The 14,030-nt window shown below is 34.3% G+C and overlaps 1 protein-coding gene across 5 annotated transcripts in view; it reads right to left on the reverse strand.

Annotated features, from left to right (window-relative positions):
- PPP1R9A (protein phosphatase 1 regulatory subunit 9A) overlaps positions 1–14,030 on the reverse strand; it is a 259,617-nt gene that overhangs the window by 241,387 nt on the left and 4,200 nt on the right. The gene's annotated exons all lie outside the window — the stretch shown is intronic.

Genomic DNA, 14,030 nt, shown 5'->3' on the forward strand with positions numbered 1-14,030 from the left:
CACTTCTCATATCATTCTATAAATGTTTTCCTGTCTATCTCCTTCACAAGACTATAAATGCATTGAGGAGCAAGAAGTTGTCTTACTTATCTTAATATCCACACAGCAGAGCCCAAAACTCAACACATATTAAGTATATTCAATAATGTTTGTTGACTGTTATCAATCAATTCAGAACACAATGCTTCTCTAAATGGCTGCAGCACAGACATTTATAAATAGCTAAATAATAAGTGACTTACTAACCTTGAGTAATGCCTGCATAGAAATTACATGCTACAATGTACAATGTACACATTGTAACATACTATTTATTACTAACTGTAACTATATAATCTACTATGTAAGTAGAATGTTACATCAGATTAATCTCAAAACAAAAAATATCACCAGTAGTAACATTACATTTGACATATTTGCTCAATTCATTCACACAACATGATGAACTTTCATATTATCAGATATCTGTAACAATATCACTAACGTTTAAAGGTAATTCTTATAGAACACATTTTTGTATCTCCAGAAATGCACATGAACCCCCAAAAACAGTTATTGTATCTTTATTTAAAAAGAAAAATACAGAAAACAGCTTAATAATTCTCTTCCTTAGAGAGCCATAAAAAGCTATTTCTGCCTGGGGAAAATGATATACATTTTGTACATAAACAAATTTACATGAACAAGCAAAGTCATTTCATATTTTAGCCTAATAACAACTGTCAGACATCTTCCACATAATATAATTCATAACGAAAACATGCATGCAACATAAGGACAAAAAAATATGATTTGAAGACATTGGATTATTTGTTCCTAAGCAATTTATTACTAACTACTTAAAAGCACTGAGAAAAATAGAAAACTGCTCTCTGGATAAACAAGTCATACTTAGCAAGAGCCTGATCAAAGAATGAGACAACTGACTACCAAAATAGTTGTAAAATTATGATTTAGGTCTAGAATTAAACCCAAGGACATTTCTAAAATCAGTATCAAGGGGGTGAGGGTAGAAGTGATCGAAAAAGGTAACTCCTATCTAATCACTAAAAGAATGAAAGAAATAAGTTTTAACAAATAAGTCAGGAAATAAAAGGTGGGGAAGAGACTAAATTGTAAGAAATAATTCAATTGCCTTCTTTAATTAAATTTTCAATAATTTTCACGTAAGAATACAAATACATTCACATATTCAAGTTACCAAAGTTGAGGCAAATTACTGCAATTTTTAAGTAAGTAGCTTTACAACTTTCATATGGAGCCTCAATTTTTATGTTATCTTGCAACTAATTACAAGCTTGGGCGATCACTGAAAGCAGAAATAAAGTTAAAGCAAAACGATTACTCCCCCTCTTCAACCCTCACAGCCATATCTCATGCAACCATACTTTAATGACTGCTTCTGGTTACTTATAAACTGCAATACCTTACTGGGCAATAGACTGAGATTCCCTAAATGAAAGAGAGCACAACAGCTTCAGCAAGCCAGAACAGGGGAAAAGTTCACAATCTGTAATGGAATCGCTCAGCTTTCATTTATAACTGCTAACTTAAAGGATTTTACCTATAAATAAATTATACAATCATTAAACACGTACAAATATTAGCCCATCATCCCAATTTAGACCCTCAGATGTGGGGAGAGTGAACAGGGAAAGGAGCACAGAAGAGGGACACCATAACACTGATCATGTGCCTACTATGCGCCAGGCATTGTGACAGTCCTGGAGACACAATCATAAAACAAAGTCCCTGCCTTCAAAGTTTAAACAAAGTTTCTTAAGAAGATCTTATGTCAGTCAGCAGGATCTGAATCCAGGTCTGATTCCAAACCATGGGATCTTTTCTTACTACTATTACTATTACTAAAACATACTGCCCCAAGAGGGAGAACCCCTTCAGCTGGTTTTCTGAGAATGACGTGGGCAGAACAACAACTCCACTAAGATATGTAGGAAAACAGGATTTTTTTTCCCTGAAACAGCTTCAGAGGTTACAATCAAATAAGAAAACCTGAGTGTAATGGTTAATTTTATCTGTCAACTTGGCTGGGCCACAATGCCCAGATTCTTGGCCAAATGTTATTCTGGATGTTTCTGCAAGGGTTTTTTGAATGAGATTAGCATTTAAATCAGTGGACTTCAAGTAAAGCATATTACCCTCCATAATGTGGGTGGGCCTCATCCAATCAGTCAAAGGCTTGGACAGAACAAAGGACTAACTTCCCCTGAGCAAGAAGAAATTCTCCAGCAGATGGCCTCTGAATTTGACTCAGTCTCCAGCCTGAGTTCTTTCCTAGGTCTCCAGCTCAACAGCTTTTGGACTTAAACTACAACATCCGTTCTTCCCTGGGTCTCCAGCTTGCCAGCCCACCCCGCACATCTTGACTTGCCAGCATCCATAATCATGTGAGCCAATTCCTTAAACACATCTTGGTATCTATCTTTCTCTCTCTCTCTCTCTCTCTCGATATCCATATCTACACACACACACATACACACACATATCCTATTGGCTCTGTTTTTCTGGAGAACCCTGACTAATATATTACCTAAACATTAAATATAAGACATGGAAAAAAGGCATCTTCAGAAGTATTTTATATCAGTATTTACAGCTTATTTCCACCATCCTCCCAGTGAGAGGGATCAACCCTACTCAGTCAATGATTCCTTTCTAGATTAAGGGTAAAAATTTCACAAAACAATAAGTGCCAAAACCATGTAACTTCAAACTAAAACTTGTAATTGCTCCTTCTGCAAATGGAGCAATCTCCTGAGAGCTCTCTAGTTCCTTAAACATATTACTCATAGCACTCATTATTCAGAGTAGGAACCGACAATATAAAAATTTCACAAGCATCTCAGTCCCCAGTGGAAAAACACAAGTCACATCTCAAACTTAGTTGGGTACATAATAATGTTGCCTTTTTTCCTTTAAATAATCCTTATGATTATGTATGATCACCTATGTAGTACTATTATAAACTCAGTATTCAATAAAATACAAATAGAATGCACTAGCCATATTGTAGTAAGGTTTAAGTATATCTAATGAAAAATGATAATGCAGCAACATATTATACAGTAAGGCAATTTAAAGGACTTCACCAGAGCTTATAAAATGCTAAAATTGCTTAAAACTGTAGGATTTATCAATTATCTAATTAAGCCAAAAGCAACACTTTAAACTTCTAATTTCAGAAAACTCTGCCACCCAACAAAAAAATATTTTTTTCATCATTTATATACTCCAGCATTATCTGCCAAAGCTTTTCATAGATGCAGCACTATCCAATGCATGAGAGGAACTGACCTTTTGACTCTAACTAAAAATATTATACATTACCATATACTCTAATCATACATCAAATGAATCTCTTTTCAGCTAAAACTTTTGTTCAGAAGAACAACAGGAAGCTACTGGTGTTTTAGAACAGGAAACATATTCAAAAGGATGCTGTGGAAGCCTACGATGCAAAAATCCCATTTTTAACTGAGTGCATGCAAGTGTTTTCCTAGGATTATACATATAGGCAAGATACTAAACTTGACATCTATACGCTCAGCTTCTGAAAGACAGAGCCTGTTGAGGTTCAGTAATTTAACAGATCCAAAAGAAAGACATGATCTCACATGGGAGAACTGTTAGGCTTTCTTTAAACAAATATTTATTATTTTTAGTAAGACCACTCATTAAAATATTTTTCACTTCAAATCCAGAGTACATGCCCAGTTTTTAAAAGTACATTTTAAGTAACACATTAGGATATCACACACATAACAGCAACTCAAGGAAAATATCTAATACCCATACAAGTATTATTATCATAATTTAAAATTCATTAGAAAGTCTTCCCCCGCATAATACCTGCAAGCTCAGCCACAAATACAGGATCAATTTTATCAAGGATTAAAAAGTATGCACTTAACAAATTCAACTGTCGAAAGTTCACCCATTTTCTTAAAACAACACCTTTTTTAGTATTCCATGAATTTATACTCCAAAATATTTTTCTGTTTCATACTGACCTCCAAAGAAAACTACATTAAAAATTAATTATTAGAATCTGAGCAGTATTTTAAAAATGTTTTTGTCAACTTTAGAGTTGTCATTGCCAATTGTTACAAATGTGTCCCTCATTTCTTTTTTCATATAATTAAAGTAATATATGCTCACTGTAGAAGATTACGTAAATCTAGAAAATAAAAATAACTTTCATAAACATCACCTTTATTCTCTGCATCCAGTAATTACCAGGGTTAACATTTTGCTATACGCACTTTCAATTTTTGTTCTAGGTGCAAAATATACTTACTTTAAAAACCAAACTCGTGACCAAAAAATGCATATATTTAACCAGTCTTTTATATATATATAAAATATATATATAAATATATAGTAAATATTTCTCATCTTTAAAAATTTTAGAAAACATGATTTATAAAAGCTTTATCTTATTACACTATAGGTGTACATATATATCATAATGAATTTAACCATTTCCCTATTATTGAATATGTCAGTTCTTTCAACTTTCTGCCAAGACAATTAACTCCTTACTGACAATCACTGACCAAAAAAAGCAATAAACACTCAGAATTCATATCCAAAAAATGCCTGAACACATGAAAACATTCAACCGTACCAATAAATCAACATAATACATAGAAATTATGAGAGAACTAACAAACTGAAAACTATAAGGCATGCAAATAATATCACATGCTAGTACAGGGACTGTGAGACAACCATTCAAATGCAGTGCCAATTATAAACTAATAACATATTTCTGAATACTAATTCAGTGTGTATGTATCAAGAGCTTTAAAATATTTTAGCCAATTACTTTATTTTAGGAATCTATTCTAAATAACCATAGATAATTCTAGATGTTGACCAAAAAAACTATACATAGGGTTAATTCCCTTTTTATGTTACTTTAGTTACACACATGTATCAAAAGTCAATGAAGATCTGATTTATATTATTATCATTCTTGTATTCTGCTTTTTCTATTGCATAAAAGATTTTCATTTCTGGTCCAACTTTTATTTTTCATAAGACTTGTTTGTGTTATGTTTTAATGTTTAGTGCTCAATCTTAAATTTTCTAAGAGGAAATCGGTGCTCAGGCATTCATATATTACAACTGATGCACAGCTTAAATTACTACATTTTATTCTTCTACCTACAGAATAAACTTTTAAAAATAATCACATTTTATGTATTAGTGCACAAGATGATAGTCAAACACCCTGTTATAAGTTTTGCACTGCCTCTGCCGAATGGGTTCTTTCCTTTTAACTTTTATTGAAGTATAGTTCATTTACAATATTATATCAGTTTCACATGGACAAAATAGTGATTCAATATTTTTGTAGATTGTCTTCCACTTAAATTTATTGTAAAATAATGGTTATATTTCTCTATGTTATACAATATATCCTCATTGCTTATTTACTTTATACACAGTAGTTTTATCTATAGGAATAGGTTCTTTTAAAAAAAACTTGTATTCATTCATAATGAAAAGTGTGAATTTATATTTTTATATTCCTTTATGAAACAACTTTGCACATCCACATTATCTAAAACAAGTGCTTAGTAAAAGAACCCATCAATACAGCACTGATCCACAAGTGATCTTAAAAATCAACCAATAAACCTGTTTTTCTCTCTCCCCTATTGAGGTCCCTTCCAGTGGAAGGAAGACTCTTCAAAAGCCTGAATAGGCATCTCTGACTCTGAGTTCTATTTAAAATCGTCGTATCAAGATTAGACAAATTTTCCATTATGAGTATATCCTCCATGAAGCTCTATCCTGCATATTTTTTTGAAAGAAGAGAAGGAGCAATTTTTGGAGGAGACATCTGAAGTGAATGAAGGAGAAAGGTCCGCCTCACTGGATGGTGACATACACAAGGCACACAGCCATGCAGTTTCTCAGGGCCGTGCCAATCCAGGAGCATCAAGGGAGAAACACCAACACCTACCTACTCTGGAAGCCCCTCACCTGGTCACGCCCCAGGGAGCCTCCGTGGTCATGACTCTTTTTGTCCTTCTGACCCTTGTCAGCCACTATGTGTCCCAACCTAGCCAGCATAGAAAATAATTTGGAAGATTAGCTTTCACTGGAATAAAACTCATTTGTTATCCGACTCAATAAGGAGAGAAAGAGACTAACATGTCAATGAACCGTTTCATTTAAAGCCACTTTTCTTCACACATAAATATATGAATAGTTCACAAATGCTTTTTAAAATCCCTCTGAAATAAACTAAATGAGAACAAAGCTTTGCTCCTCCTAAAATATAAAATTTCAAAATATCTTCATACTCTGCCTATTTCATTGTCCTTCTTGTACGGATGGGTGTATGAGAAAGAGAGAGCAAGTTAGGCTAAAAAATTAGGAAATGTGCGAAAAATTATCAATATCTCAATCACGCTGAACTGCACTGTGAAGCTATTTCCAGAACAAAAGTGAGTGAAGCAATTAATATGTCAGCAACTATATTACAAAACATTTCTTTCTTTATTCTTAGGTTCCTCAGCAAGATGTTTTAATATATAGTTCAAGCCATACTTTCAAAAGTCAAGTTGCTGTAAAAAGCCACTCTATCAAAATGTATTCCCTTGTATTTAATATTTTAATCATTTTAAAGTTTTTACTATAATCTATAGCATAAACATTTTCAAGAGCAATTTACTATAAACTCTTCATCTGAAAAGCCACACTATCAAAATATACTTCCTTGAATTTAATATTTTAATCATCTTCAAATTTTTACTATAATCTACAGCATAAATAACATTCCCAAGAGCTATTTAATATAATTTCTTCATTTTGATATTTCAACAAAAAATGTTTAAATTTTTCCTTTTGAAATAAATAGCACAAGTATTTATGATATTGTACAAATGTTTCAGAGATAATCAGAGAATCACAGGTTAAAGCTGAGAAGGAATCTTATTGATAAATTACAAGTAAGATAGCCTCAATTACAAATAAAAAAACCAAAGAAGAGGCAGATGTGTCCAAGTTTACAGAATATTAACTAACTCTTGGTGTCACTTTCATTACCAGTCAATAATATTTAATTGTAAAATATAAACTATGCTTTAGCGGACAATGTGCAATAAAGTTTAAAAGTGCCTGCCCCAAATCACTTATTTCATAGATGGTTATAGTATAGATACAGCAAGTATGGCATATGAAATCTATACTGAAATATTGAAGAGAAGGAGAATTTTTAAAGAGCGAAGTTTGTCCATGAACAACTCCAAACATAAAATAATGAAAACAACAATATAAGAACAGAAGGATGGAAATAAGCATCAGATTATTAAGAAAACGACAAGGGTCTCCTCATGTTAGAAAAGACCAATGTCAAGTTGAAAATCAGCATCAGCGCTATTGTGCCTCTAAAGACAACCTGCTCAAGTAATCACTTAGCTTCATCGACAGCAATTTCAGATTTCATGAAGAGAAGTGTAGTCTCCCAAGGAAGAAAGTGATTCTGACCATCCTCTTTGCTGCACACACTATTCTTCCTCCGTTAACAAATATCCTCATCCCTTCCTTGATCCTGCTGTTGCCTCAGCTTCCTGTCTTATTTCTCCCCATGAAATCACATTCACGAGTGGGCAGCATTTGTTACCCCCACGTCTTGCCACGTCATCTTGAGACCAGGTCACCATCCGAAAGTTTTTTCCTTGCCCTCTAGACCTTCCTGTAGTCTGCTGTCCTCATGGTATCTTAATTTTTACGTATCTCAAGCCACACTCATTACGTCTTCTACATTCCTTTTAAAAAGCATGCCCCAATCCAATTTATATGAAATGCCCAGAAGAGGCAAATCCATAGAGACATAAAGTAGATTAGTGTTTGTCAGAGGATGCGGGAAGAAGGGGAATTGAGAGTGACTGCTAACAGGCAATTTCTTTCTGGGGTGATGGAAATACTCTAGAATTAGATAATAGTGTCCGTTGCAGAACATTGTGAATATACTGCAAACCACTGAATTGTACACTGTAGATGGTGAATTTTACATTATCTGAAGTTTATCTCAATAAAAAATTCCAAATTAAAAACAAATGTAAATAAGCAAATATGTGAGTGCACAGGCGTGCACACATCTGCATGCACACACACACATACAGCATGTCCCTCCTTCTAATTTTCCTTTTGCCTTGCAAAATAATAAACTCCCCATAAGTGGAATTATTCAAGCAGAAGCTGAATGATCATCTGTCAGCAATATGCTATTGAAGGGCTAACTGAACTGAGTGGGAAATTACACTAGATTACCTTTAAGTATTTTTCATCTTTAAATTTCTATGTCACAAACCAAGATGAAGAGATTAGAACCAGGGGAAATTTTTTAAAGTGACCAGAAAGAAAAAATATGAAGCACTGCTTGAAAAGTTCTCTATTCAAAACGAAAACTGTAGAATATAATGAAGCAAAAGAATAAAAATGAAATAGATCCAAAAAGGAAGAGTATAAAAAATTAAGAAAAAACATTTAGTAAATTAGCCAGCAGCACAAAAACCAAGAAATGATATTCAGAGGTTAACAGAACAATATTTGTTTTATTTATACAGAATTTATCCTATATCTAATTGTATTTTTCTACAGAAATTCTAAAGCGTTTTTTTCTTTTGAGTGGTAAAGAAGTAAGATGTTAGGAAAAATTACATGATGCAGATGAGATTTAAGTCAAATTACTGCTATGGGTATGTGACCGGGTTAACAAAGTAAACAGTGGATGGATAACATAATAGAAAGTTATTTTCCCCAAAATTCAGCCTCTTATTTTTAAAGTCAATTACCCCCAACAACTAGCATCCTTTGTAAGAAAATTTAGAGAGGAATGAAAAAATATTGTTGATAGTACAAAAAGCAAGAAACTTTAAATCTTTATACTACAAATAAATGCCAGCAAACATCTGTAATGGTCTGCTATAGAAAGGAATCCCTTTTAAATACTAAATGACCAATGTTTGGTGAAAAAGATAGAGGTATTAGTATACACACATTTGATTTTACACAGTATATTAAAATATTTGACATATTTATCTGGTTATGAACCGTAATTTATAAAACATCAAATTTTGAAAGGAAGTTCAGTTTAAATGCTATGACATCAAAGTTACCCAAATAAAAACAAGCTAAATAAGATGACAATTCTTATATTCTCTCAAGAAGCTTTTAAATTTAGGCTTCCAAAAGAAGGAGAAAAATGAAATTCCTGAATCTACCAAGAACTTACTCCTCTCATCCGTTTATAATTACAAACGTAGACCACACAGAAAGTCTAGGATATGACTTTTTAATGACACAAGCTCCTTGTGAATTTAGGAATCATAATCCATTTTGGAATCCAGAAACAGAGCAATTCATGCACTTTACAAGTTGACACCTGTTTCGTCTTCAGAGAATATTATTCCACACAACCAGCTACAGCAGACCCATCTGTAAAGCAAATTTGTTAAATGAGCTTCCCCAACATTTTGTGTCCAGCTCCTTTCAGAAGCCAGACTATTCTTCAAAATCATATTTCAAATAGTGGACTGCTACCCAGCAGCATCAGCACCAATTTGAAAGCTGTTAGAAATGCAAAATCTCACCCAGACTCACTGTTTTGTAAGTTTGCTGTATTATTTGAGAACCTCAGAATCTGTTAGGTCAATAAATAAATCGACTGGATGAAACTCTAAGAAGTGACAATCATTGATGGTAAATAAATAAGCTAATACTCAGAGACTTAACTAACTAAAGATAATGAGAGCTTTTAAAACCAAGACAAAAATTCATAAGATATGTTAAAAAATAGGTGAGTAACCTGCAAGACATTCCAAAATTGAAAATATGATGAAATAAGAAGTCTACTTGTAGATAGAAAGGGGTAGAAAGCCCAAGTCATTATCGTGCCATCTCTGGACTGACAGCTATGTCATCTCCACATCAGCCACCCACTGAGGACACCCAGTATGATCCTCTTCTGGACCCACAGGTGCTCTACCCCAGAAACGCAAACAACACTCATGGCTGATCGGCAGGTAAACTGGTAAAGCTACCGCTGTACCAAGTATACTTGTTTCTGCTCTCCTCAACATGGCACTTATGTATCATTAGCCCAGGTGTCATTAGTCCGTGGAGTTCCTGCTAAAATCTCAACTCTAGTCCTCATAATCACATCATCAATGGGAAAGGCTGGTGTGAGAGAGAGAGGGGCAGGACACATGAATATTGCGGACCCAGGACTCAGGTAGTGTGCTCCTTCCTTCCAACCTTGTCTGCACCTTAAGTATGTTAACTTACCCCACACCCCCACCACGGCTTTCTTCTTGCTTCTGGCTGCGTGTTTTAAACTGATTTGATAAATCCTTTGATTCAAGCATTTTAATTTGGTTGCTGGGCTTGTCTATTCCATACCTCCGGGATAGCTGGCAGTGTACTTGGAGGCTAACCATTACATCAAGGTAATTTCCCACAAAACACCTACTGAATCAGAAATACGCATTTTAAAAGATCCCCAACTGATTCATATGCAAATCTAAGTTAAGAAGCAGGACTGTTAGAAAGGGAAAGCTGCACAAAGACAGAAATTTGGATCTCGGAATGCCATCCTGAATAAAAGGCTTCATGCACCCCCAGACAACAACTCAGGGCCCCAAAAGAGGGAGCAAATACTAAGGGACCCATTTTCAACAACTACCATGTAGGCTTAGAGAAGCACTGCTGCCCTTGGTGACTCACCTTTGAAACCTAGCTCTGTAAAGCTCCACACAACTTGAAAAAACACTCCAAAAAGTATAACAGCATGATGTATCTCGACATTAACCCTGCAATCTCATCTTGCTGGGAAATAGGAAAATAACCTTTTTCAGATATGCAGTGTTTCAAGAACACCAATCCAAGGGACATAAGGGTACCAGAAACAGAGAAAGGTAATGACTTCCTCAACAAGGTAGCCATGATGATCTCAGAAAGATCACCCAAGATCAGAGTTGAGCAAAACCACTTAAAAAGTGACCTTAATGGGCTATACATGTCCCACCCACCACGGGCTGCTGACTTGATCAGCTCCAGTCATCTAATGTATTTATTACGTTTACATTGTTCCTGACACATAGTAAGGACTCAGTAAATATTCTGACTCAATAGAGAAAATAATTTTAAATGTCACCCTTTCTATCTTTGATTTATCTAAGACAAATTTAATTTGATCCCTTAGTTTTGAGAAATTCCTGAGACTGAAAGCATAATTCCCATCTCAAATTAGCACGCTTCACAATATGCACTCATTACATATCTTGAAGTTGGATTTTATATTTTCTATTATTAATTCCATTCTAATTTTCCATGACACTATGAAACACATTAACCAAATCTATTAGGAAACAATCTGACCATTTCTGAAAGTTACCAACAATTATATATAAAGAATATGCAGCGCAGGAAAGATCAGTTATTATTTTGATGTTTTTCTAGGTCCATATTTAACATTTTAGGGAAATAACTATTTAAAACATCTATAAAAGAACTGAAATAGAAACTGAAGACTTCAACACACACATGAAGATCATAAACAAGATCTAAAACACAGACCACAAGTGTTGAGAATATTTAATCTAGTGAAGAATAAGATGAGAATAACAGGAAAAGTAAAAGTCTAAAGATCACTTCTGTAAGGAATATGCTCCCTATTACTTCTGAAAGAGGGAACATGTTTAAGCTTCAAAGGAAAAGATTTAGGTTTGGAATCATAACTTCTCATTCCATAAATAAATCTTCATAAAAAGAATAAGGAAACACATATAAGGAATGGCTGAGTGTATTCCCTTCCGAATGATCTATCAAATCCTGTTCACTCTGCGCAGCCAAGAATAGGTAGAGTACTCGTAGGACATCAGACACTTCAGCACAGGTTTTTACACTGTGTTTCATGGGTTTTAAATATCATGTGTTTAAGAACTGACTCTACAAGCTCACACAGGAAAGAGGTAACCTTATAGATTTTTGTGTCCTCTGCAGCTAACAGCATGAGAACAGACACATGATAAGCCTTCAATAAACACTTACTGAACTTAATTATTACCACTCTCTGAGACAAAAATCTTAATTGGAGAATAATCTAAACACTATCATTACCACCACCACCAGTAGAAAAGTAGCTCTCAAAATTTCTAAGTGAATCCACTTACAAGTTAAACAATGGGAACAGCAAAAAAGAGTAATTGTCTTATTCATTACAAAGGGCTAAGAATGAATCTTCTGTTTGCAAACTTAATTCACTCCAACTAGTACCGCTAACAGCCCACTAAAATACAGTGCATTGTCTTTCACAAATTTGATGTTTGATCCATGTTCTTAATGAAATGTGTTAAACTTAAATGCATATAATCTATTTTTCTTTGCTATATGAAATACTCTACTATGTGAAAATTAAGAGGCAAAATGTTTATTGTTATAAGCAATGGTAGGAAAAAAGTCACTTGAATTTCAAAATATCATACCCCAAAACCTGATTTGTTCACATATGAACATCCACATTTCAAAGATAAATCCTTTAAAATCCATTAAACCTATTACTGTGCAGTTATGTTTTGTGCAGCACAGAACCCAAATACAAGGCTGATGCCCCATTTGGTTGAGTGAGTAGTGTTCTACTTGATAAATTTTCATAAGCTGCTATCCCCCATTAGGGAGTCAGTCACTGGTTTTAACAAACTCCTTGAAGAGTTCATTTTAGTTATTCCTGCCTTGCTAGATGTGTAACAATTTAATCTGATTGCTTTCTTCCTAAGGGGTAAAAAGATGACGCTCAAATGAACGGGAGCACTTGCAAATGGGACATGAATGGTGAAATTTAGAAATTTAGGAACTCGCTGAACAGGCCTGAGAGAAAGGCACCTCTAAAGAGAGTGCCTACTATTAGGGGGTGGGGGGAGAATAACAAAGGAGGGTGGGAAACAGTAGCAGAGAAACCTAGCTTACTTAGAAACCAGATTCACGTCTCTAGTAGTTACTTTAAACGTAGTTTAACTTGACATGGCCCGTTCTGACCCAGGGCTTTTCCTTTACCCTAACGAAAGGATAGTTTGCTTGTTAACACCTGTAAATAATTTCATAGATTATGGCTTTATCTCAAAAAAGGATTTCATGATTAAAGCAAGGTCTTATTTCTATTTGCTCTGTAAATTATATATCTTACAGCCTTATTTGAAAGTTTTATAAGATGGCAATAACAAGAGACGGTGACTTTAGATTTTAAGGAGAAAATTTAAGAAGACACCACATCAAATTCCAAATCTATCATATACACACACTGTGCAAGCTAGAAGCCCCTCAAAAGGAGTTTCAAACTACATATTCTGCCATCACAACCCTCCAGATTCCCCTAGGAGGGCATGCCAGAATCTTGGGACGGAGCCTGTGCGCAAGTACACTGTGAAAAAGCACTCCAGGAGATTCTGATACGCAACCAAACACCTCCTGCCCCATTGCCATTACCAGCTAATAACGTTTCACCACCCGCTGTGGATGTACTTTGTGCTATTCTTCTATTCCAAATGTTAACTAAGTGAAGTCATTAGAACAGAGCATCTGAATTCAATTGGCATTTATCCAGTTTTTTAGGGGTAAAAATAAATCCATGAATGGCAAATCAATTTAACTTCCTTTCACACAATTTCATTTTAAAGCTACAAAACAAATTCTGAACTCAAAGCTATTTAGACTCATAGCTTTCCAATTAAAGTATTTAAGTCCGCTAATATATTTCCATGAATCAAACATTCACTACCAAGAAGCAGTACAAAAAAAGAAGTTCCAACATTCTTTACAGTTCACTTATACTTAAGTAAGGGATAACCCAAATTTTTAAGCAAGTAAATAAAGAATATTACTTCAAGGTTATCACAGCTCTCCCTTTGTACATTATACCTCATATCCTACAGTATTTAGATTCAGATAATTTTATTATTTATGGGTAATTTTAGGCAAAACTAGTTAAAGGAGTA

This window comes from Vicugna pacos, chromosome 7 (genome assembly GCF_048564905.1).
Source record: "Vicugna pacos chromosome 7, VicPac4, whole genome shotgun sequence".
Classification (NCBI taxonomy): domain Eukaryota; kingdom Metazoa; phylum Chordata; class Mammalia; order Artiodactyla; family Camelidae; genus Vicugna; species Vicugna pacos.